Source organism: Crotalus tigris, unplaced genomic scaffold (genome assembly GCF_016545835.1).
Source record: "Crotalus tigris isolate CLP2741 ecotype Arizona unplaced genomic scaffold, ASM1654583v1 scf7180000020550.821452, whole genome shotgun sequence".
Classification (NCBI taxonomy): Eukaryota; Metazoa; Chordata; class Lepidosauria; order Squamata; family Viperidae; genus Crotalus; species Crotalus tigris.
In genome coordinates, this window is record NW_024098074.1 from 48,846 (window position 1) to 75,381 (window position 26,536).

Sequence of the window (26,536 nt, forward strand, 5' to 3'; positions counted from 1 at the left end):
AAAAAGAGCCCAAAGAGAATTCTCCTGGAAGTGCATCACCGCCGGTGGGAGGAGCAAGACCCAAGAGTTATGCAACACACGCAGCTCTGTCAGAGTTTGATGGTGTCTTCTCCAGGCTGCGTGCCAAGGGAGATGGCAAAGTTTTTGACCTGGAATGTTAATGGATTGAATTCTCCTCAGAAACGGAAAAAAATCTTTTATTATTTGAAACAACATACCAATGATGTTATTTGTTTACAGGAAACTCATATTCTACTTAAAGATCAGAAATATTTAGTTAATGCTCGTTTGGGATCTCATTTTATATCTCCTGCACCTGGGAAGAAAGGGGGAGTTGTTATATATGTCAAACAAAACCTGCCAGCTTGTCTGGTAGAATCAGATCCCCAGGGGAGATATGTGATGATTGAACTTGGTATTTATGGTAAGAAAGTACTTATAGTTGGACTTTATGCTCCAAATCAACAACAGGAACAATTTTATAAACAGTTACACCAAAAAATAACTTTGCTTGATTATAGATCGGTGGTATTAATGGGTGATTGGAATGGTGTCTTAGATACACAAAGGGATAAGAAAGGTTCCTCTCCTTTTCTTAAACAAGCAAGGCTACCTAAAGCCTTTTTTGATATGAAAGAAGACTGGGAATTAAGGGACTATTGGCGGGAACGTAATCAAGAGGAGAGAGACTTTACTTTTTTTTCTGACAGACACCAATCTTTTTCAAGAATTGACTTTTTCTTGATTACCACGGATTTGTATAATAAAGTAAAGAATGTAAAGATTTTTCCTAGATCACTGACGGATCATAGTCCAGTTTGGATGGAGTTGATTCAAGAGAAAGAGGAAAGAAGATCCTGGAGAGTTAATGAAAATTTGTTTAGACAAGAGAAGAATGTTCAAAAACTAAAGGAGTGTTTAAAGGACTATTTTGCTTTGAATATGTATAAGGGGACTTCAATGTCAATGGTATGGGATGCAGGTAAAGCATTTATGCGCGGTGTTTTGATAAAAATGAATAATTTTTATAAGCGAAATCAGACTCAGAAACGTAGAGAACTTGAAGATGAAATTAAACTAAAAGAAAGGGCTTTGATTCTAAATCCTTCTGATGAAAGTACTAAAGAATCTGTAAAGTTATTAAGGTCACAATTTAATATGTTGATAGCAGATCAAGCTGCAACCAATTTATTATTTATGAAACAAAATACATTTTGTAATGCTAATAAGCCGGGGAGATGGTTGGCTTATCAATTAAGAAAGAAACAGAGACTGAGAATAATAGAGAAAATAAATTATAAGGGTAAACTAGTTTCTCAGAAGGAATTAATTAAAAAATCTTTTTTGGATTATTATCAAAACCTATACAAATCTACTAATGTACAACTGTTAGATATAAATAAATATTTAGCTGAGGCAAGTTTTCCTAAACTGACTGAGGATCAGAAATATGAAATTAATGGTTTAATTACTAAGGAGGAAATCGCCTCAGCAATTCAACAATTGAAATTAGGGAAAGCACCGGGTACGGATGGGTTAACAGCTGTTTATTATAAAGCTTTAATGGAGGAGATGATTCAACCATTAAATGATCTTTTTAATGGTATCTTACAGGGTTTAGAGATTCCTCCTTCATGGCGTAGTGCTTTTATATCATTGATTCCAAAGGAGGATCAAGATCTTACTTTACCAAAAAACTATAGGCCTATATCTCTTTTAAACGTGGATTATAAGATATTTGTAAAAATTTTGGTAAATAGGCTTATGAGGGTGGTGCATCATCTTGTGCATAAAGATCAATCAGGGTTTATAACAGGAAGGTATATGAAAAACAATGTTAGACAAATTATTAACTTATTAGAATACTTAGATAAGAACAACCAAGTTCCTGCAGGGCTCATATTTTTAGATGCTGAAAAAGCATTTGACCAACTGAATTGGCATTTTATGCTAAGAGTAATGGAAGAAATGAATTTTGGTGAAAACATATTACAAGCCCTTAAGGTAATATATCAAAAACAAACAGCACAACTTATTGTTAATGGAGGTTTGTCGGAGGTTTTCACAATAGAGAAAGGTACTAGACAGGGGTGTCCTTTATCGCCATTGTTGTTTGTTTTAACATTGGAAATATTATTGATTAAAATTCGAGAGTCTCAGGAAATTAAAGGAATATATGTTAACAAAAAAGAATATAAGTTGAGAGCTTTTGCGGATGACTTGGTTGTTACTTTGTCGCAACCTGATTATTCTGTAGTAAACTTATTACAGTTGATTCACCATTATGGTTTGGTCTCGGGTTTTAAGATTAATGTAAATAAGACTAAAATTTTACCTAAAAATTTGTTGAGTCAGGAGAAGCAGATTTTGGTTAACTCGACGGGTTTTGAGATTGTTAATAAGGTAAAATATTTGGGGGTGATGCTGTCTGTTTCTAATGCAAAACTATTTAAAAATAATTATGAAAGGTTGTGGGTCGGGGTACAGAAAGACTTGAAGAATTGGGAAAAGCTGCAATTATCCCTCATGGGAAGAATTGCAGTGATAAAAATGAATATTCTACCCAAGTTTCTTTTTTTGTTTCAAATGTTACCAATTTTGAAAAATGAGATTAATTTAAATGAGTGGCAGAAGGGTCTCAATAAATTTATTTGGGCAGGGAAAAAACCAAGGGTTAAGTTCAAAATTATGCAAGACTTCCGTGAGAGGGGCGGACTCAAGGTACCAAATTTGAAATTATATTATGATGCGGTGGTTTTAACATTAATTAGTGACTGGGTAAATTTGACAAATTCTGAGATACTTTATCTAGAGGGATGGGATTTACTTTATGGGTGGCATGCCTATTTAATATTTAATAAAAAAATAGATTGGGCTTTTAAATCTCATATTTTAAGAATTTCTTTACTTAGGATTTGGAGAAAATATTATAAAAGTGATTTTAAAGTACCATTATGGGCTATACCTTGGCATGCGATAGAAGGAATAAAAAGAGGGGTTAAAATGGATATGGTGTCTTACAGACAGTTACTTAAATGGGATGGACAAAACTGGCAATTAAAATCACGGGAAGAATTAGCACAAGAAAATTTTACTTATTCTTGGTTCCAATATAGGCAACTACTAGATAGATGGAAGATGGATTGTAAGGTGGGTTTTCTTAGAGAAGATGAAAATCTTATTAAGCAACTGAGGGATCAAAGACAAACCCACATTAAGAGAATTTATGGGGTTTTAGTTGAATTGGACTCAGAAACGGAACTAATTAAAGATTGTATGATTAGATGGGCGCAGAACTTTGGTGAGCCAGTTTCATTGGACACCTGGGAAACTATTTGGGTGAGAAATGTCAAATTTACTCAAGCACAGAATCTAAGGGAGAATTTTTATAAAATGTTTTATAGATGGCACCTTGATCCACAAAAAATGTCTTACATGTACCCTGACGTGCAACCTAAATGTTGGAGATGTGGTTATAAGGAGGCTTCCTATTATCATATTTGGTGGTCATGTAGAGAGATAAAAGCATTTTGGATCAAAATATGGTGGAATATCCAGAGAATTTTTAGAAGGAGGGTAAAATTTACTCCGCAATTATTTTTGTTAGGTATTGTTACAGATTGTGATACAAAGGAGGTTGTATTGATGTTAAACTTGATCACAGCCGCGAGGCTGTTAATTGGACAATATTGGAAGAAGGAATCTTTGCCTACATTGCAGGAATGGTTTTTTAAAGTAGCTTATCTGGCAGAAATGGCAAAGATTTCGGCTTTCTTAAAGCAACAAACGCAAGAGAAGTTTTTTGCTATCTGGGACAAATGGATAAAATTTATACAATTTAGATTGGGTATACAAAAATATTATATAGCTTTTTCATAAGTTTTATTTTTATATATATTATAGATATCTTTTTTATATATATAAATATAAAGTTTTTAATTTAATTTTTATTTTTTTTTTTTTTTTTTTTATTATTATTATTTCTTAAGCCTATATTCTGCTCTGGGAAGCTCAGGGGGGGGGAAGGGAGGGTTTTTGGGAGGGGTGTGGGGTGGGGGTTTTTTTTATATGTATTGTTTAATTTTTTTTTTCTTTTGTATATGTTGTTTTTTGTTCTGTATTGTTCTTGTTTTTTTTTGTAAAATTTATAAAACTTTTAATAAAAAAAAAAAAAAAAAAAAAAAAAAAAAGAAAAAAATAAGGATAAAGAAATGAAATATATAAACAAATTCTTTCCCCTTCATCACAAGTATAAACAATTTCCGTAACATCACTTTTTCTTAAAATGCAGCAAATAATATCTTATTTCCTATCTCTTATCTATAAAAAATATTTAAACCTCATTGTTTCAGTCCTGATCAGTAAAAGTCCATTGGGCGTTACCAGAGATAACATATCTATTTTAAACTTGATCAAATAACAAATTTTATATTCCTTTGACTTACTTTAAACAATCTCAATCTTTAGCGTTCTTTTTCTTTAATTGTAATGTTTACTTCCTTCTGGTTCACTATAATGTCCAATCTTCAAAACCTCATCCTATCATGTTTTTTAAGAAAATTCAAAAGAGAAGCATTTTTCCATGGGAAGGATTCTTATAATTAATTCCCCAATCATATTTCAAATCTAGCCCTAGCCCTTTTTTTAACTCTCTAATCAAAGGTCTAATCACCTTTTTGCTATTTATTCCAAAAGAACTTTTTAAATCCTTCAATTTGTACTGAAAACATATTTTGCTAAGGATTAAAAGAAACTCACATAGTGCTGCAAAATTTGTCAATCCAAAGCTTCCTAAGAGCTGAAAAGCAGTTAACAAGTAATTTCCAAAAGTAATTAGAAAGGGAAGTATGCAAACCCAGTGTCCTTTTGAAGTGGCTGACTGTGCTTTAAGCAAGATTACTATTACTTTATCTCCCAGAGCTCTAAACCCACCAGAGACCGCTGACTTGCTGTGTCCACATGAGGAAACACGGTCTGGAGCATTTGTGGATGATTTCATACCCTCTTCTTGTCTGGTCTTCTTGCTAGGTCTTCATTCTACTGCAGTCATCAGTTCTGCTTTTAACACAGCTGTCTTCAGTTTGCAATGTCTTCCCTGAAAGTCCCTTGATTATCTTTTATCAGCACAGAAAAGAAGAAGGCATTTATCTCATGTGTATTTAATTATCCTAAAGCATCGTGAAAAATATTGCACAACTCCACTCTCAAGTCTCTCTATTTTTTTTAGCAATCTATTATAGTGTTTCCAGACTTTGTACCCTCTCTATAGCCTGGAGATTATGGGAACTATCTTGGAATTATGAGAATTTAAAGACTCCAGGCTATCATACTATATGAAATCTATCACTTGCATGGTAAATAAATATTTTTTTAAAAAAAAATAAGTATAATATTTCTTGTTTTATTGGGCATGTAACACGTGTTGGAAGAGATGTTAGAATGAACATCTTCACATCTATTTTCTAATTGCTCAATAAGATTCAATAATTTCTTGGCCTTGTACTTTAATATATTCTAAAATATTCATACGTCATGGCTTGCAATAATGTTCTGAGGTGGCTAATCAATAAATTCTACTGCAATGAACTATCAGAGTTCATTTGCTATTATTCCTCCATCCTGTAAATTTTGCAGTTTTTCATGACTCCAAGTCCGCTTGCCTTACCCTTCTTTCTGGCTTTCTCTTTTCTCATACACTAATCCTGAATGAATAAGTGTCTATTTTAGCCTTCAAGGCTTGACAAAATGGCTGGATGACAAAGCAATGAAAGCTCTTTATGACTTTTGAGCCTCTGCAGCAGTATTTATTGCTAAGCAACACAGATTTATGTCAAAGAGATTTACCAATTGCAGATGGTGTGTAGGTTTATTAAAATTTGAGATACTTTTGGTACCACTCTTTCAAACTGCACTTAAAATACTAGCCCAAAGCATTGGTATGCATGAAGGGCAAGGCCAGAGGGAGGGATGGTGAGAAAAAGTATTAATGTGACAATATTTAATCATGTTTCTATGAGATTCTATATTTTTTTTCCAGAGGACTCCTTTAAGTGAAGATCGCCCGTGTTGCTATATCCACAAAAAACATTCAGTAAAAAAAACGTATAAAATGCACAAGAAGGAACAAGGAAAGAAATTAGCCAACTCTAAGTTGCCAACTTCTCCTGAAGAAAAAAAACTCAGCCTTCCAAATCCACACCTCTTACCATGTTCGCTTTTTATTCACTAAACCTATTTGTATGCTGCCATAATCAAAATGATTGCTGGCAGCCTACAGAAACAAAATGCAATTTAAAACATACCCAGTGCAAAAGATTAAAACGTGGCAATAAGACATACAGATGAAAAGAGGAGAGGGGAGAAGAGAGAAACAAAGATGGCAACATCAGTAGCTGTCTAGTTCACCAACTCTCATTTCCTGAAGCTTTTTCTTCACATACTCTTCCCTCACATTCCTGATTCTCAATCCATGACCAAATCACATTTTGCAATTTCCTTAGCCATCTTATCTTTGGGTTTCCTGTTCCTTGACTTCCTATCTTCATCTGTCTTCAGTATAATGTACAAATTTTTCCCTGTTTTCTTTCTTTCTGGATGAAAATTTACAGGTTTAACTACTTTAAGGACATTCCCTTCCCTTACAAAGGTAAGCTGTACAATTGAAATGCTTGTCAATGTCTCTTTCAGATCAACCAGTTTAGATCATTAGTGCAATAAAATTTGAGGACAAAATCCAGTCAGTTTCAAACCCCCTGTACCATTTTTTTACACAGAGAAGGTGTTTTCTAACAGATTTCCTCTTGCTCCTGTCTTCGCACCCTCAGCATTTTTTGTAAATTTGTTAAATGATCTTAACCACGTTTAGCAGTAAGTAAGTAACTCCATGGGAATTGACACCCTTAATGGTCCGAATGATGCATAGAGCAGACCTAACGATACAATCTACTAGAAAAACCAACATACATACATACAATCAACTTTAGTGATGGCATACCTGCCAAAATGTGGATGATACAAAATATCTTTTTTTCCCAGGGGAAAAGGATTTATTACATGAGCATGAGCATGAGCAAAAGAAATTCAGAAAATATGTTCTGTATCTATGACCCATTGAAGTAAAAGGGATTTCAGTACACTTACGAATGAAATTGAAATATGCCTATTATAAAATAGTTTTTAAATGATTCGTGAATATTAAAATGTGAATATTATTAGACATAATAAAACAACTGACAGCAGAGTAAGTATTTGAAGGTACATACAAACTATATCTAAGCCCCTTAAGAAATAGAAAGCTCGTTGTTATGTAAAATTGGTTGTATTTTACTAAATGCAAATGAATTGGTAAGGAACCAGACAAGAAATGGGCATTATCAAAATATTATTAATTCTAATAAAATACTAAAATATTTAATAATATTTAATAAAATATTATTTAATGGGCATTGTCAAAATATTATTAATCCTAATAAAATACTAAAATATTTAAAAATATTTAATAAAATATTATTAATCCTAATAAAATATATTCAGAGTTCAACTTCACTACTGGGAAACTATGTAATCCATTTAATTCACTACCTAAGATGAAGGTTCATTACATAACGTACCATCTGTTGTTTTGCCTGCAAAACACAAGACTTTTGACCTTTGCATATTGTGTTCTTATTCTTCTTGGAAGTTGGAAGTAAGTGAAGAAACAAAGAATGGGTATTTTCTAGTTCTACAGATGTATTGCTCTGTTCTGAGTGATTTGTTACAGACATCAGCAAGGGCGCCAGATTTCCAACTGGTGGTAAAACCACACACGCAGTGCTGCCGAACAGCTCAGATTATATAGCTACTTGGCAGAGACAATACCCTGATCAGAACAGCTCAGTTTAGTTGACTTTCTGTATATAGTTATTCCTTGTATTTTTCTATTGACTTTTTTTAGATTTGTACAAAAATTAATAAACGTCCTCATTTTTCTAATTATAGTATTTTTGTATGCCATTTTATCTCCTTAAATCAGGAGTGTCAAACTGCTGGCCCGCGGGCCGGATGCATCATAGCAAAACCGCCCCCATCCCATTGCTGGCAATGGTAAAAAAGTTGCGATACGTTGCGACACGTCACATGATGTTGCGAGTTGGACACCCCTGCCTTAGGACTTACAAACAGTCTCTTCAGTATAATGCAGTTTTGTGTCTTTCATTTCATTAATATTTCTCTTAAAAATGCTGTATCGTCTACATTATTTATTGGAAAATTGCATCATGGCATTTGGAGAAGTGCATATTTAGAAGAATTGCTTTGATCTGTTCATTAGTTCAGAAGTGCAAAACTGGACATGTTTGTATGAAAATGCAAACAAACAAATTTATCTTTGGTCCTTAAATGGCAAAACAATAGGTCATTTAGCTATATGGTTATACTATAATGATATGTCTCTCTCATTGAAGATTCATGGTTTGATTTTTATTTTATTTTTTTTACATTTTTAGTATACACAATGGATACAGAAGAAGTTTTCTTGTCCCCAAGGAAACATTTTTATCAACAAATACATTTTCTTGTCAGCAATCTTTTTGCAAAGCAAATGTGGAGGATAAAGCACAAACAGGTGGCATTTTATTAAAAGAAGAAAGCATGCATCTTGAAATTAGATTAGGTTAAAAACACAGCAACTTTAAGGAAAATGTTCATTTCGAAATGTATCTCTGTTATCAGCTCTGAACTTAGTGGTTTATCGAAGAAAAGACAAGGAGAAAGAAACATGTTCCTCTGCAAACAACTACGCTATAATCAAGCATTCCCTGATGTGAAGTGAGGCTAGACCTGTGTATAGATTACAAATTCTCTTTTTGGGACTGCCTATCCTGTTTTAATTATTAATAGCAGAAAATAGTGTAAGAATTAAAATAGATGTTTCTGTAAAAAAGGAGAATATTTTCAAAACTTGGGAAAAAACCCTCTGTTTAAGGGGGTTTAAGTGTTTAATACATAAGGTTGGTGCTCTCTATAAATCACATCCACATGTAGTTGATAACAATATGCTGATAGATAAAAGAAAAATCTTCTTTTACTATCTTGACTGAATTGCTGAATTGAAAGGCAAATAAAATCAGTCATCATTTTTGCCTTTCAAAATCCTATCAACAAAGCTCAGACTTTTCAATATGTCTCATTCATTCATTCATTCATTCATTCATTCATTCATTCATTCATTCATATGTATCCTGCCTTTATTATATATGGATAGCCCCCTAATGTGCAATAAACCTTCTCAGGTAAATATATGGAACTACATTTATATTTTGGATCTTTCAAATGTTGCTTGAACTAGAATACAATTCTCACCATTATCCATGGCAGCTAGGGTTGCTATGAGCTGTAGTTTGATCATTGCCTCAAATTCCTGATACAAATTAATATCATACCTTAGTGCAGACATGTCAAACACAAGGCCCGGGGGCCGGATGCGAAGTGGTTTCATGTGTCCCACGAAGCCATCCTGGAAACACTGAGGGAACGGCCCCCGCTGCCTTGGCCCTAGCCCAGGCCGGCCAGGAGCCAGTGTACAATTTTGTGGTGGCCATCTATGCTGAAATGCATTCAGTCTTAGCTCCACAAGACCATCTGGAAACAGCGAGGAACCAGCCCCTGCCATGTCGGCCCTGCCCCCTAGGTGCATGCTGGGGAAGTGTCACACTTTGTGAGGAATGAAGAAATGCACCATCACCTGGAAGTGGCCAGCAAATGGCCCTTGCCTACTTCACATATCCGGCTTGATGGGCTCTGGGGGAGGGTTTTCGGCAGGCAGTGGGGCGCTCTCCTCACAGCGCCGAGAGGCTGAGCCAGGTGGCGCAAATCCAAAAAGAAGCACGATGCTGCCCAGCCCCCGGCCTGCCCAGCAGGCAGGCAGGGCACTCTCCTCACAGCGTCAAGAGCTAAGCTAGGTGGCACAAAACTGATAAGAAGTGCAATGCTGCCTAGCCCCCAGCCTGCCCAGTTTCAGCAGGCAGCAAGGTGCAAAGCTGACGAGCTTCGCACCACCCAGCTTAACGTCTCGGCACTGTGAGGAGAGCGCCCCGCTGCCTGCTGAGACTGGGCAGGCTGGGGGCTGGGCAGCATCATGCTTCTTTTCAGATTCATGCTGCCTGGCTCAGCCTCTCGGCACTGTGAGGAAAGCCTCTCAGCACTGTGAGGAAACCAGGCACGCTGGGGGCTGTGCAGCAGTGAGCAGGTAACATTGACTCTCACGCTGCTCATGGCATCCCCTCCCCCAGAGCCCACCAAACCAGATATGTGAAGTAGGTGAGGGCCATGTGCTGGCCACTTCCAGGCGATGGTGCATTTCTTCATTCCTCACAAAGGGTGAGATCTTCCCAGCTGTGTTTCTTGTCTGTTTTTCTCCCTCCCTCATCTCAGATATTTCCCCACCACTCTGTACTTAGGAAGAAAGGAAGGAAAGAAGGAAAGAAGGAGATGGAGGGTCTGAGGGGAGTCCTACCTTAGTCCTGCCCTGCTGCCCTTTTACCATCTCCTTGCCCCCTCCTCCTGGCCTATCCTGGGGGTTTCCCATCCTATTGTAAGGAAGCTTTGGATACAAAGCCAGGTCTCCTCCCATGGAGAGGGAAGGGCCTCCCTCTGACTTTGCCCTTGTACCCATCATGAGCAACCTGGCTAAGGAGAGCAAGCACAGCAGCAGCAGCCTTGAGGAGGAGGTAAGTGCAGCTGGGTGCCCCCTTGGGGAAGTGGGGCTGGGCTTAGTGTTGCAGGTGCTCGAGGGCCAGGCTGGCTGTTTGACCTCTGTTGCCCAGGGCTCTGGGCAGCCCACACCACCATCCACCCCCCACATGGCCTGAGAGGAACGGTGAGGTTCTTCCGGTGGACCATGCCTTGGTGCTTGCCCCAGTCCCACCCCTTTCTGCCAGAGACCCTCAGATCTGTCCCACTTCTGCCCAGGCCCCCACAGGCACTTTGACACAAACGATGTAGAGCTGGCCATGCTCACCCAATAGGCCACACCCACTCCATCCACATCCGCCCAGTAGGCCGCACCTATCCTGGCCACACCCACCCGGCCCCCGAGGGCAACTGCAATGCTGATGCAGCCCTCAATGAAATTGAGTTTGACACCCCTTTCTTAGTGGGTAGGAATTGAAAGAGTAACCTAGTTTACATATTGCATTAAGTTCCAAAACATGATGGTTGGGGTCATGTATTATATTTAGAGAAGCCATCCTATTGCTTGCCAGAGTATGGTTTATTTTAATTTCATGTGTTCTGCATTTTCTGCTCTAGTGATGTAAACCAGAATTTATGCTTTAGCTTGCGTGTAGCAAATCACAGCTTTATGCAGAATGCAAACCCATGCTATGACTTGTTATTTGTAAGCCAGATGTGCTGAGTGTGTGTGGAAGAGAATCCACCTTTATTATTTTGCCATTCATCTCTCTCACAGTATGACATGGTGACTGAAATAGTTTAACCCCTATCTTACTTAAATGTTATTGAACACAATTCAATCTAATGTAAACAATGTTGTGTGTTATTTCACTGACTTTCTTTCAAAACTCAGTATCATGCAGCACAGAGGCAGCCTTTGAACACTGGGATTCCTATGTACCTATTTCCTTATTATTGGGTACATAACATTGGGATTCTTATGTACCATTTTTTTTAGGATCAGTATACTATAGTGAGTAGAAACATATTCATCTACAGTTGCTTGGAAACAATTATTGGACAAGTGATTTATAACCATATTTTACAGCTCATCTGCCAGACTTCCACTGCTAATCATGGAAATTGGGTCTCCTATAGTGGTGGGATTCAAATATGTGAACAACCAGTTCTCTGTGTGGATGTCACTTCCAGAAATCTATTCTGGGCTTGGGCAACAAAAAATTAGCTACCGGTTCTGCCAAAGTGGTGCAAACTAGCTGAATCCCTCCACTGGTCTCCTATATACCTATTTCCTTGGGATTAGCATAGCTGAGTCTACAGTTGCTTAGAGGCAAATGACAAAATCCTAATAAAGAAGAATATTTGAATATTTGACAAAGTCCTCTAACTGGAAACTTTCAGGGATATCTGTGGTCAGAGGACAAACTTAGTACTCTCTTACTTATTATCTTCTGTACCTTAATTCTCCACCTATCTCTATTTTCTACCCAAAGCTAAGATCTTCCCCTTTTCACTATGCTATCTTTGCCATCATATTTGTTTTGTACACCCCAAGACAAATATATAGGTGTAGGGCACGGGTGTCAAACTTGATTGCGTCACGTGACGTATCATGACATATTTTTTTTTGTCTTTGTGGAGCCGGGGTGGGCGAGGCTTGTGCATGACGCATCCAGCCTGTGGGCCACCAGTTTGACACTCCTGGTTTAGGGGCAAAGTGGGACAAAACATAATTCCATTTTTGATAGCATCTAGGGCTGGACAAAATACTCTAAAAGAGGTGCTTTCCAAACCTTTCTTTGAAGTGTTAAAGCAGCCACACCCACAATTTGTGCAGCTGCTGTAAAATCTTTTCCTAACTGTCCCAGCATGTATGTGGGTAGAAAGTAGGGGAGTTGATTTTGACAAGAATATGTAAGCAATGTTACATAAGCCAAGAAAATGGAAACATTCTTTAAATCCTGTGACACAAGGTAGAATTCAAGAATGACGCAGAATGACTCCTCCCTGATTCACTGAAATATAAAGAGAACGGAAGATAAAACACAATCTCTTTATTATAGCTTATTTCAATAAAGTATAGTTCTGGTTTTCCTGTGGATTTTCTGGTCCGGTCCACCTCCTGTGGCTGACAATGTGCACGTAGCCCCTTTTTTCACTGACTGTTCCAGCAGAATCATCATCTGACATGTACACATAGACAGTTTTTGAAGCAGTTAGATACATCTTGAAATGCAACAGGCTGTTTTAATACTTCAAAGAGGGATGCTATGTTTACACTAATGTACTTTGCAAAGAACCTCTTTCAAAGATTTTGCACATCCCTAACATCATCCTCTGCTTTATTTTCATTTCATTATTCTTAAGTTCAACTACAATTGGCAGAGCTGATAACTCCAGCACATAATTCTTTCAATTATATTGTGATTACTATAAGATTTTTTTTGTTCTTAGCAGTTCCAGAGTAAAGGATGGAAATGCATCTCATTTAAAACTGCAGTTATAGCTCCCAAATATGGATTTAAAAAAAGCATCCTTCTCCCTCTTCCAGCAATCACCATTTGGAAAGCTAAATGGGTTGGTTCAAGGGTATCTGTTTTGATCTCTCAGAATGGGCAAAAAATGGATTACATCATAAGATCCATAGCAACACGGCTGGAGTCAAGCATTGCAAATGTACTGAAAAGCCTTTCAGTAAAATAGGCCCATTAATATATTTGCTAGTTGGGCATTATCTGGTTATTCCAACATAAGGAAGGGAAAGCAAATAGTTTACAGTAAAAAAAATGTTGATTGTATCCTAGTTTGTAGTTGCCTTGGTCATTTCAAACATACAATTGATAAAATTGGTATTTAATTGGTATTTTGCTATGAATATGCTCAGTGCTGGACCACTCACAGAGCCAGTATCTTTTTTAAAAGCCTGTTCTTATATTATTAACTGAAGAGATGAATACTTAGCCCATGATGTCAGATTTAGGCAGTCAGTCAAATCCTGTCACAACTAATGGATCAACACTCAGATGATCCAGAAGAAGACCCTGCACTTGTGAGAAAAATGTTAGGAAAGAAAAAAATATTTTTACAGAGAGTCCGCAACTTATGACCATAGCTGAGCATAAAATTTCCATTGCTAAGCAAGACAGTGGTTAAGTGAGTTTTGCCCCATTTTATGACCTTTCTTGCCACAGATGTTAAGAGAATCACTTCAGTTGTTAAGTTAGTAAGGAGGGTTGTTAAGCCAGTGGTTCTCAACCTTTCTAATGCCGCGACCTCATAACACAATTCCCCATGTTGTGGTGATCCCCAACCACTTATACATCACTGGGTACCAGGGGCGTGGCCAAAGAAAAGGGGGAAAAAATGGTGGACAGCCTTGTTTGGTGACCCCCATGAAATGGTCGTTCGACCCCAAATGGGGTCCCGACCCACAGGTTGAGAACCACTGTGTTAAGCGAATCTGGCTTCCTCATTTACTTTGCTTGTCAGAAGGTCACAAAAGGTGATCACATGAGCTTGGGACACTGCAACCATTATAAATACATGCCAGTTGCCAGGCATCGGAATTTTGATTATGTGACCATGGGGATGCTTACGATTGTAAGTGTGAAAATCAGTCACAAGTCCCTTTTTTCAGTGTCATAGTAACTTTGATACTAAGCAAATGGTTTTAAGTCAAGGACTACCTGTACTTATCTGGCCTGCACATTAAATGCAGCCTGTTAGCCATTAATAATGCCAGATGCTTGACAAACTCTCTGTTTCAGAAATCCCCTCAAAACTAGGGTTACCATATTATATGGGCTGCAAAATCCCAGGAAACCAGTAGATGGCAGTGAAGAGATACAAAACTTTAGTTCTAGATGCCATCTAGTGGACATCTGAATTTTTATAGCAAAACTTGGAAATGAACTAAAGGCCCACTATATATGGCTGGTGTGTTTTCGCACACGTATTTCCTATTCCCAGTTTAGTATACATTTATCCATAGGTTCCGATGCAGGGAGTGATAAATCTTATGTCCCTAAAGATTCTATTAACTTTCCAATTCCATTCTCTGACCAATGAGAAATATTCAGAGATGATGGCACCAATAATCCTGCAATTGGAGAGCTATGGACTGCCCATCTTTGCCCTACAAAATGCATGATTTAATAGGAACAGTTTTTATTGTGAAAAATCTGGAAAGAATAAAGTGGTTCTTCAGTTATTGTTACGGTTGACCACCCAATGAACCAGATATTTAGACTGGATTTGGCATTTTATCTACCTATCAAAGAATTGGGATAGGTAGATATTGTTATTTATGATGTTAAAAGTATTATCACAGGATATAAGCTCTCTTTTGCAATTGACTATTATTATATTTATCATCATTATGTGCCAGATGTGGTTTCACATCTACTTTAGCTCTTTCCCAAGTCTGTTTAAAACCAAACAATGGTATAGATTATATACTTTCAGTTGTATCCAGGGATAACACTGAGCTATAAAAAAACTATTTTTATTAGCTTAACCATTAGGTAGCAATGAATAAGAAAAAAAACGCATGTCTTGAAAAAATAGAAGCACTCCTCCTTTCTACAAAACCATAATTGGATACAAATCTTAATACAATGGTAATTTGGTACAATACATGCTATTTTCATTAACACTCAGGGCGATTTATACTGTAACTGAAAAGCAAGACTAAAATTAAAGATAACTGGACAATTGGAACACAGTGGAACAATAAATGATTATTAGGACAAGGCTTAAGGGATCTGGACAGAAAAAGAATAATCAGAACATATTAGTAAAGGCTAATGTTTTTATAGATCTACTTTATCCTGGAAAATATAATTAAAGTGCCAGCCATGATTAAAATTTGACAAAGCATGGAAATAAAATTTACATGATGAGAATGAGAGAATATATGAGAGTCATTGTGAGAATTATTGATGGGATGACAATACCTCAAGGGGTCACTTTAAGTAATTTTTACTTTTATAGGTCTTTTTTATTAGGCCTTATATTATATAGGCCTTCATATTGGCTTCTTGGTGTTATTATTTCTTCTACAGTATGAATATAAGTGCTAACAACTAAGTGTGAACATTTCATCTAATATTTCAGTTTAATGTTCCATCGTATTTTTGACAAGAATCCAATTCAATTACAATTATTTCTTATTAGCATTAATTTGTTAGTGACCAAAAGGAGTTACAATGTATGTAGCAAGTTGCCTCCAACAACCTGGGTCCTCATTTTATTGACCTTGTAAAGATGGAAGACTGAGTCAACCTTGAGCTGGTCAGGATCGAACTTCTGGCTGTGGGCAGTGTTAGCCTGCAATACTGCATTCTAACCATTGTGCCACCAGGGCTTAAGGATTAAACAATCACAGCTAGAACTTTGTAAATCAAAGTGGTTTGAACTTCATGCAAATTTCAATTCCATAGAAGTAATAGGTCCCAGGTTTATTATGCATTCTTTAATTTAGTGGATTTGAAGTACCTTGATTCAAATTGTTTTGGTATAATGCACTGTTTGGGCAAACTGCAGGGTACAAACAACAAAAAAATACAGCAGCGTATTAGTGATAGATAGGTAGAGGCCAAAGCACCACTTGTAGCAAGCAATCCATACTTAAAATTAAACTGACACCCTTACTGTGTGATTTAGAAAAAAGCTGGCAGATGACAACTTTGATTAAAGAAAAGACTTTGACCAATTTTACTTTTACTTGGAAACCACATGGAATTTCTTTTGAGAAACTGACAGAAATAAAACTTTGATTTGGGGATTTGATGATTAGAATTATATAAAATTATAAGCGAGACAGCAAACAAATCATGGATGGATGGATGGATGGATGGATGGATGGATGGATGGATGGATGGATGGGGTGTCAAACTGCCGGCCCACAGGCCGATTGCATCATGTGTAGGCTGCACCCACCCCAGCTCCGGCAATGCAAAAAAAAGTCGCGATACGTCGCAGCACGTCAAGTCATGCGGCAAGTTTGACACCCGTGAAGTAGACTTAGAGGAAGAGCTGGATGTATTTTTATATCTGTATCAAAGAAAGCTGTAAGCCATTTTTTCATTTTTCTTTACTTTTCTTATTTCACTTTTATCTTACTTGCTTTCTATCTAGTTTTTCTTTCTTTTCAACTCTCTTTTTGCTTCTTTACTTTTTATTCATGCTTTGGAAATTTAATAAAGTTATATCAAAAAAGGAAGTGGGCTGGCTCTAGCCTGAGAAAGAAGAGAGGTACCTTCAAAGTCCTTCCATGATTCTCTGGTCAACTGGTAGCATTAGAAACTAGAGTAATATGCTGGCTGAGGAATTCTGGGAGTTGAAGTCCACAAGTCATAAAAGGGCTAAGCTTGAAGACCCCTGCGCTACCCAGTTCTTCCCATTTCTATCACCAATTGCTGAACCCTGACAAAGGAATGACAGATCTAGCAGGCATAGAGAACATCATTCTGAGCCATGATATTTTCCTGGGCAAAAATCTCCTTTGCCATCTTTTGTTCATGGCTGGAGGAAAGCCATAAAACAACTCAGCTTCCTGGCAGAACATGTTCCTCTTCTCTGTCCCTTCCTAAGGCTCTTTTGTTAGTCTCCAGTACCTTCTCCTTTCCTCCATTTTTCTCAGGTGTGTTTGGTTGAACTAGCAATGCTAGTGACTCAGGACAGTTCTGTGAAAGGCATAGGCCAGTTCCTGCATTCTCTCTGTGTGTCTTTTCTCCTGTACAGCAGTGTACCAACTCTTCCACCCCCACGCCCCAGTTTTTCCTTGGAATTTCCCATCTTCTTGACTAAGCCTGTGTGCTAGCAACATAGCCTGATGCAGCCCAATCCTGCTACAAAAAGTGATTTTTTTCCCCTGCTGCTTTGCCTTATTGATTCAGAAATCTCCTTTACCCCCTTTCTCTTCCCCCCCCCCCAAAAAACACCAGCACATCTCTCTTTATTCTCTAATTCCACGCTGAGCTATGCCTTGTGGTGTGCTCAGATGCCCTCCAGCTTCGGTCTCTTTCTCTGTGTGTGAGGGCGGGCGGGGGGGTGGGGGGAATGCTACATCATCCTTAAATCTCTTACCTTCTTTGCTGTAGCAAGAAAGTTTCGGGTTTTGTTTTTTGTTTTTTTTTTGCTGGGGAAGAAGTCTCATACTTTTCAACCTCATTCTGGATCTCTTTCCCTCTTGCTTTGGTGAGAAGCCTCATCAGGTATTGTCTTTATTTTTTCTTATTTCTCTACTTCCTTTACACCAGGGGTGAGCAACTAGGCTAATTTTACAACCTGTGGACTTCAATTCCATGCTGGCTCAGGAATTCTGGGAGTTGAAGTCTCCAGGTCGGGACTCAATTTGCCTGAATTTGCCACTGACTGTGAACTCTCTTGATTTCTTGATTTCCCTGCTAACCCTTGTTTCCCCTTTTTTCAGTATCTCCACTTGCAGGCTGTGCAATGAACTGGCCGCTATAACAGAGGTCACCAACCTTTGTCGGTTGGTGGACTGGAGGAAAAGGGAGGGGGAGGCATTTTACATGCGTGCATGCACACAGGACTGCGAGCACATGCATGCCGCAAATAGGATGGGGCTAGCACCCGTGTGATAATCAATAGCCCTGCCCCATTCTTGTGTAGCGTAGCGCCATTTTTTGCATCCTGCAGTCATTTTTGCACCTGCAGCGTGGTGATAGCCCATTTTGCACCTGCAGCATAGTGATGGCCCATTTTTGGGCCTCATGGTGCAGCAGTACCCCGTTTTTGCACCCCACAGCATGGTAGTGGCCCGTTTCTGCACCCCGAGGTGCAATGGTGGTCCATTTTTGTGCCCCACAGTGCCTGTTTTCATGCCCTGTAGCATGGTAGCATCCCATTTTTGTGCCCAGAGGTGCAGCAGCGGCTCGTTTTTGCACCCCTTGGCACAGCATCCTATTTTTGAGGGAGTGTACCCAGCTGCAGTCCACAGGTTGGGGACCCCTGTGCTATATTATATTACAGGGCTACGTTGCTGCTTCTGCTGCTGTTAAACAACTAACTACTGCTATGTTTTATCTGAAATTTGTTGTTAGTGTTTAAATATATTTTATTTTGTTTGAGACAAGATTAAAATACAAAATACACAATTCCAAGGTGCCGTGGTAATCTTTCTAGCAGTGGATTACAATAACAGTTTGTTAATAGAGAGTTTTGAAATTGTAATTGTGTTTTCTTTTAGTATTATTATTCTTCCTGTTAACTACTTTGTCACAAAAATAATTTATCTATTTGTAAATAGATTTAGTAGTTTAAAATTTAGGAAGGCCTGTTTCATAAAGAACTAATGTTGCAGTAATCTATTAATCATTATTCAGCTAGAGAGGATATGTTTATATGTGTTGGCTTTCTTTGGTGCACCTTTTTTAATGTTTTGATCGTTTTGTATTTTTTGTCCTTTTTTTCTTTTTGATTCTTTTTTTTACTAACATTTCTATGTTAGCCTGTAAATTGCTAATTTAGCTAATGAATACCAAGTAATCTTTGATTACTTTTTGTGCTATTAGATTCACACAGTATTTAATAATTTGCATTGATTGAATACAAATTATACCAATTAACCAATTGATTTAAAGAACTTATATGGCCACCTGTCTCACACAATGATTCTAGGCATTCAGAGCAACCTAATAAGAACAACAACATGAAGCAGATCACATCCTTCTCACCAAGACACCAGAACCATCCATACCATTGATTCAACTCCACCCTAACCCAATGCTTGGGGGGAAAGCCAAGAGACTAAAAGGGTAGGGCCTTTTGAATCTCAGATGGGAGGCTATTGAAGGTGACAACATTGGAGAGAGGCAATCTAACATAGTGGGATGGCCAGATACCCTCTAGAAAGGGCAGTCCCACTAATAATGTGGTCCTGTGCCATGCAGGGCTTTGAAGGTGATAACCAGCGCTTTGAATTGCACCCAGAAAACAGCTGAAAACCAGTAAAGTTTGCACAACAGCGGTGCAACATGGGCAAGTTGCAGAGTGCTCAGAACTATGTGCACTGCTTCATTCTGAAGCAGGTACAGCTTCCAAGTGGTCTTCAAAGGCAGTCCTGTGTAGAGTATGTTGCGGTAACCCAATTGGGAAGTAACTAAGGCAAGTGACTGCAAGAAAAACCTCCCATCCATGAATGGGCATAATTGTTGCACAAGGTGAGTCTGTGCGAAATCCCTCCTGACTATGGCTGACATCTACTCATCCAGAAGGAGCCAAAAGTCCAGCAGGACTCCAAACTGCACACTAGCTCTGTCTTGGGGAGTGTTACGCAGTTCAGGGTCAAATATGTCACTTCTCCTGAGCCCAGAATGCCAAATACTTACCAAGTATTCTGTCTTGCTAGGTTGAGTTATAGCCAGTTTCTTCCCAAACAGGGCCTGCCAGCTTCCAAACACTGGGCAAGCACCTGAAAAGCATCACCTGGTTGGCATGGGGTAGAGATGTATAATTAGTGTCATCAGTGATTATACTGAATCCCATGCTGGCAATGACTTCACCCTGTAGCTTCATGTAGGCATTACATAGAAAGAAGAGAGAACCAAACCCTGAGACACCCCACATAACAACGACCTGTGGCTGGATCTCTGCTCCCCTACTCTGACTGGTACCAGCCACTGAGGAAGGAGGAAAACCACTGCAAAACACTGTCCCCCATTTTTAAACCCCAGTGCAGACCTAGTATGATATGATGGACAATAGTCTATAACACCCCTGAAAAAATCAGAAGAGCCAGCACAGACATACCAATCCTATCCCAACCCCATCCTAAGTACAACCAGTGGTTTCGTAGTACTGTAGGCCTGCCTAAGTCCTGAATGAAAAGGGCTTAGATCAGGGGTCTTCAAACTTGGCCCTTTTATTATTTGTGGACTTTAACTCCCAGAATTCCTCAGCCAGCATGCCTGGCTGAGGAATTCTGATAGTTGAAGTCCACAAGTCATAAGAGGGCCAAGTTTGAAGACCCCCTGGCTTAGATAATCCATACACCATACTTCTGTTTCTTCACAGCTGTGTGACTGAATTCAAGATATTTGTAGCTGGGAATTCTTTCCCAGATCTATCTGCCCTAGAACAACAGGAACAGCAGTAAAGATTGATTCTGTTCTTCTTGAATTCATATGAATATATTTGAATTAGGAGAGATTTATCTAAAATTTTGAATCCAGGTCAAATCACAAGAGGCTGCATTATTATACACACTTACTGGGAAATAGCATGTTTCAACTGAAAGTCAGATTAATATTGCACAGTAAATCAGTTTGTGAATTATTCTGAAATGAATGCCATCTGCCGAGTGATTTATGAAATATACTAAATATGATGAAAGAGAACAGAGCTTAAGAGAAAAATAAAGAAGTTTCCAGGGAGCATCTGAACTGATTGACAAGCATTAAAACTAAAAATAGTTAGGCAGGAGAGTTCAATAACAGGAAAAAAAAAAAAAACAAAGAGAGAAGAAAAACCAGAGAACGTATGTATCCTGGGAGACTGTGTATTCAGCTGTAAAGGTGAAAAGGCAATCTGAATAGGTGTTATTGCAAAATGTGTGTGTTGAGAGTTGGTGGGGTGATTGATTCCTACTAAGCAAGCAGAGGCAACTGCAGAGGCTAAGAAAAGCTTAGCTTAGCAGTTTCTAGGAGGCAAGGGAACAAGAAGAAGTAATACAAGTTTGTGAAAAGAACTTTTTTATCAACTGACAATATGTACTTAGTCAATGTGTGAGCCTGAGAAAGGAAAAAAAAAAGAAATGTAAGTTTTTCTCCTGGCTGTGCCACAAAATTTCTATTCTTAAAAACAGCAGTGAAGATTCCTGCCAAGACTCTTATATGTACATGCAGTGTGTGGCATATATTTTCAGCAAATGCAAGTTTGTTGGAGTCCTTGAAGAAAACATTAAATGGGGTATGGCTACACATCATCAAAGAGAGCATGAAAAATTATCAGCTCAAACAAAGACATGACTATGGCACAAAGGGACACATTAAATGACTTTCCTTAAGAAGAAAACCAAACAAAGGAAGAAACTCACTGGGTTAAAATAACAACTAGAAATAAAAACTGAAAAATATTCAGCCCTGCCAGAGTTTTCATTCCCCACCTCTCATCCCCCAACTGCAAAGAATAGAATAAGAATTCTGGCAACTGAACGGCTTCTAAACCAACATAGTCCAATGTACATTAGAGGAATGGAAATTTTTATATTTTCTTTCTAATTGCTTTCCCTTGACTATCTTTTCACAGACAAGAGAAAAGTATGCAGTTAGCTGTTTACATACTACAGTAGTTTCCTGAATTTTTATCCATTTTGGAGCCATCCAGTACATCAGATACCTTGCTTGTGCAGTCTCCTTTTCCCCATTTTTTTAATAGGAGAAGGGAGAAAAGCAGCTTTTGAAACAGAGGGCTAGAGTCTCTGCTTCTCCCCATCAAAAGATCTTTCTTGCCTCCCACAAGGCTATTGATTACAAAGGAGATCAAGTGTTCTGTTCAAGTGGGGGGAAAAACAAAATAATGGAGGAGTGGATCAACAAGCAAGCAAGCAAACAAACAAACAAATTGACTAGCGAGGGAGTTTTACCCACTGAGCATTAAAAAAACCAAGAGTCTTCTGGGATAAATATAAATAAAAGGGAAATAGGAAGAAAATGAGGCAGGAAAAAAAACGTACACCAAGATTAACCTCACTAATTAAATTAACTCCAATAAAAATCAATTTTGGAGGTTGGGAGAGGGGGAGGGTACGCAAAATGTTATCCCCTTTGATGTTTGACAAAGATGTTTGGGGGGCAGAGGGGGGGAATAGGGTTTAAAGCTCTCAAAAAGTATGTTAAGAAAAGGGGAGGGACAACAAGAAAGGCAGCCTCAGCAATCATTCCAGGCAACTAAAGTAGCAGCTCTATCCTCCATTTCTTTTTGATTGTTGCTGTGTCCCAGGATCACGCAATCACCTTTTGCGACCTTCTGACATGCAAAGTCAATGGGGAAGCCAGATTCACTTAACAACCGGGTTACCAGCTTGACAACTGCAGTGATTCATTTAACAACTGAGGTAGGAAAGGTCATAAAAACGGGGCAAAATTCACTTAACTGATGTCTCACTTAACAACAGAAATTTTGGACTCAGTTGTGGTCGTGAGTTGAGACTTTTATTGTATGGTTACACTAAGAGAGTCTTGCAAGACTGGAAGCATCTTTCCTCTCCTTTACGTTTACACTCCAGAAAACTAGGGATGATTCCCACAACCCTTTTCCTTCTGTGAACTGATATACCTTTTCTATGACAGTTGTCTAGTTTGTGACTTTTCTTCATGTCTCCCAAGATCACGCCTACATATCTTTGAACTATATTTTTCAAAGATCCTGGAGCATTGGGGAACTACCAGAGGACTGGAAAAGAGCTGATGTAGTTCCCATCTTCAAAAAAGGAAAAAAACCGGATCCAGGAAATTACAGACCTATCAGCCTGACCTCAATACCTGGGAAGATTCTGGAAAAGATAATCAAACAATGAATCAGCGAACACCTAGAGGCAAACAAAGTCATTACACTAAAAGCCAACATGGGTTTGTCAAAAACAGATCATGCCAGACAAATCTTATTGCATTCTTTGACCATGTGACAAAATTAGTGGATCAGAGGAATGCTGTGGATATAATTTACCGTACTTTCCGGCATATAAGACAACTTTTGCAAGTGTTAAAATTGGCGCCAAAGTCGGGGGTCGTCTTATACGCCAAGTTGTCTTATACGCTGGAAATAATGGTAGTTTCCGGCATATAAGACAACTTTCTAGGCATGTAACTCGGCGCCAAAGTCGGGCGTCGTCTTATATGCCGGGTTGCCTTATACGCTGGAATATATGGTACTTGGACTTCAGTAAGGCATTTGATAAAGTAGATCACAATCTACTACTCGATAAGATAGAAAAATGTGGATTAGACAGCATCACCACCAGATGGATTCGTACCTGGCTGACCAGTCGTACTCAGCATGTGGTCCTCAATGGAACCGCATCTACATGGAGGGAAATATGTAGTGGGGTGCCCCAGGGCTCTGTTCTGGGCCCAGTGCTCTTCAACATCTTCATCAATGATTTGGACGAGAGGATAGATGGGGAACTCATCAAATTTGCAGATGACACCAAGTTGGCAGGAATAGCCAACACTCCAAAAGACAGGCTTAAGATACAGGAGGATCTGGACAGACTTGAACACTGGGCGCTATCTAACAAAATGAAATTCAATGGCGAAAAAAGTAAGGTTCTACATTTAGGCAAGAAAAACCAAATGCACAGATATAGTGTAGGGGGTCCCTTGCTCAATAGTAGTAACTGTGAGAGGAACCTCAGAGTCCTAGTGGACAATCACTTAAATATGAGCCAGCAATGTGCTGCAGCTGCCAAAATAGACAACATAGTGCTGGGCTGCATTAACAGACGGATAGAATCAAGATCATGTGAAGTATTAATACCACTTTACAATGCCTTGGTAAGGCCACACTTGGAATATTGCATCCAGTTTTGGTCACCACGATGTAAAAAAGATGTTGAGACTCTAGAAAGAGTACAGAGAAGAGCAACAAAGATGATTAGAGGACTGGAGGCTAAAACATATAAGAAACAATTGCTGGAATTGGGTATGTCTAGTTTAACAAAGAGAAGGACGAGGGGGGACATGATTGCAACCTAGAACTAAGGAGAAACTTCCTGACAGTTAGAACAATTAACCAGTGGAACAACCTGCCTCCAGAAGCAGTGAATGCTCCAACACTGGAAGTTTTTAAGAAGAGACTGGACAGCCATCTGTCCGAAATGGTATAGGGTTTCCTGCCTGAGCAGGGGGTTGGACTAGATGACCTCCAAGGTCCCTTCCAACTTTATTATTATTATATCAGTACAAAAACACAGTTTAACAGTGAAATGATCAATACGATTGCTTGCCAGGGGAAGTCAGAGGGGAAAGGAACTCAGTGTGGGTAGAGATTGCTTAAAAACAGAGGTTATAAAAATGCAGTTCTAACCAATTTTAATTAAGGGAGAAAAAGGAAAACAGCAGAACAAGCCAGAATGTCTTGGCCCTTCTCCTGACTTGGTGTAATGTCTTAGCATTTCCTGCTGCCACCATTTATCTTCCATATTTTTCCTATAACTCTACTTTGTGTGTGAGAGAAAGGTTTCTCCTGTTCCATTTTTCTAAAAGTTGAAAAATGAAAATGAAAAAAGACATTCATAATGTCTATATGTAGCTTGAAACATGGCTAAAATTTTAGTTTTTTTGTCTTCTCTAACGGAAAATAAATACAATCTCATAGGAAATTCACATGGATTTATATGGATATAAGTTTAGGGCTGCAAATGATATTTTAAAAGTCACAGTAAAAAGGTTGGGAAAGATTTCAGATCTTTACTCCAAATCCTACAAAAATCCATAGGTAAATGATTTCCTTATGCAGAGTTGAAGGTGTGCATTAAACATTGGACTATACTTACTGAGAGAAATAGAAAAAATGTACAGAGCAGTGATAAATTAGCATCAAAATTTCAGTGCAAATGACTTCCTAGATTTGTTATTTATTCCAAAAATAAAATATTTCCTGTAAATTCCAGACTTAAAGAGGCAACTACAGTATGTTAGCTCCACTTCTCAATCTATATGTACCAATTTTTATATTAGTTTTCAGAAATCAAAAGTTTACTAACCACTGAACAAAGAGAGATGCTGGGGTATCCCTCTTGTATCTACATAACAAAAACAGCATCTCTCCTTCATGAAGGAGTGGATTGAGGGTATTTGAGTTAATAGTATAGCTTGCAGTCCATATCCTCACTACAGGCCAAACCAAGGAACAACAGATGAGTCAATCTGACACTACTACAGGAGAAGATTTTAGAGCAAATTATAATGAGATCAATCTGTAAGGACCTTGAAAACTATTATAATTACCAGAAGTCAATATGAATTTGTCAAAAACAAGTTTTGCCAGACTAACTTTATCTTATTTTTTAATTAGGTGACTGTGTGAACATTATAGACAGAATGTATCTTCATTTCAACTAAGCATTTGCCAAACACCCCAGGAAAATGTGATTAGCAAGCTAATTAAGTGTAGGCTGGATGGCATGACAATTAAATGGATATACAGTTGGCTTAAAAATGTACTCTATGCTCCTCAATGTTTCATTATCAAATTGGAAAGAGTATTGATTGCAAAGTTCAGTCATGAGCCCAGCACTCATCAAGACTTTTATTAATGACTTAGAGAAAATAATTATCAAGTATGCATATAATCCTAAATTAGGTATCATAACTAATAGCCTAAATGGAATAATTAAAGTTCAAAATATATTGATAGGTTAAGAAATTAATAGAGTGAAATTTAACACAGACAAATGCAAAGTTCTTCATTTATGAAAAGAATCAAATGCAGAAAAACAAGCTGGGCAGTTCCTGGATTGGTAATTCTTCCTGTGAAAACAAACTTGGAATATTAATTGACTGTGAACTGAATATGAGTTAGCAATGTGAGATTACTGCAAAAACGCAAATGCAGTTTTAGCTTGCCTCAACAGAAAGATAATTTCCAAATCAAAGGAATTAATAACTCCATGTTATTGTGCCTTTCTCAGAAAAAGCTATGAAGGCTATCAGGGACAGCTACTATTAAGGGTATTTGAAATTACATTTCTGTACTGAGGAAGGCTTGGACTCAGTGGTCTATATTGCTATTTTTAATTCTGTTATTCTAAGGAATAAAAAAAAACTTCTGAGAAATGAAAGCTTCAATGTGGTACATGAAGCAAAGGAGGAAGCAACATATAAAGAAAAAAAAT

The 26,536-nt window shown here is 38.1% G+C and overlaps 1 protein-coding gene across 2 annotated transcripts in view; it reads right to left on the reverse strand.

Annotated features, from left to right (window-relative positions):
* HTR1B (5-hydroxytryptamine receptor 1B) overlaps window positions 1-26,536 on the reverse strand; it is a 65,537-nt gene that overhangs the window by 20,351 nt on the left and 18,650 nt on the right. The window contains exon 2 of one of the 2 annotated variants that reach the window (XM_039367096.1): window positions 4,916-5,114. The exons of the other annotated variant lie outside the window; for it this stretch is intronic. The gene's annotated coding sequence lies outside the window, so the exon portion shown is untranslated. Of the gene's footprint in view, window positions 1-4,915; window positions 5,115-26,536 lie in introns of those variants that run through there. 2 annotated transcript variants of the gene reach the window in all.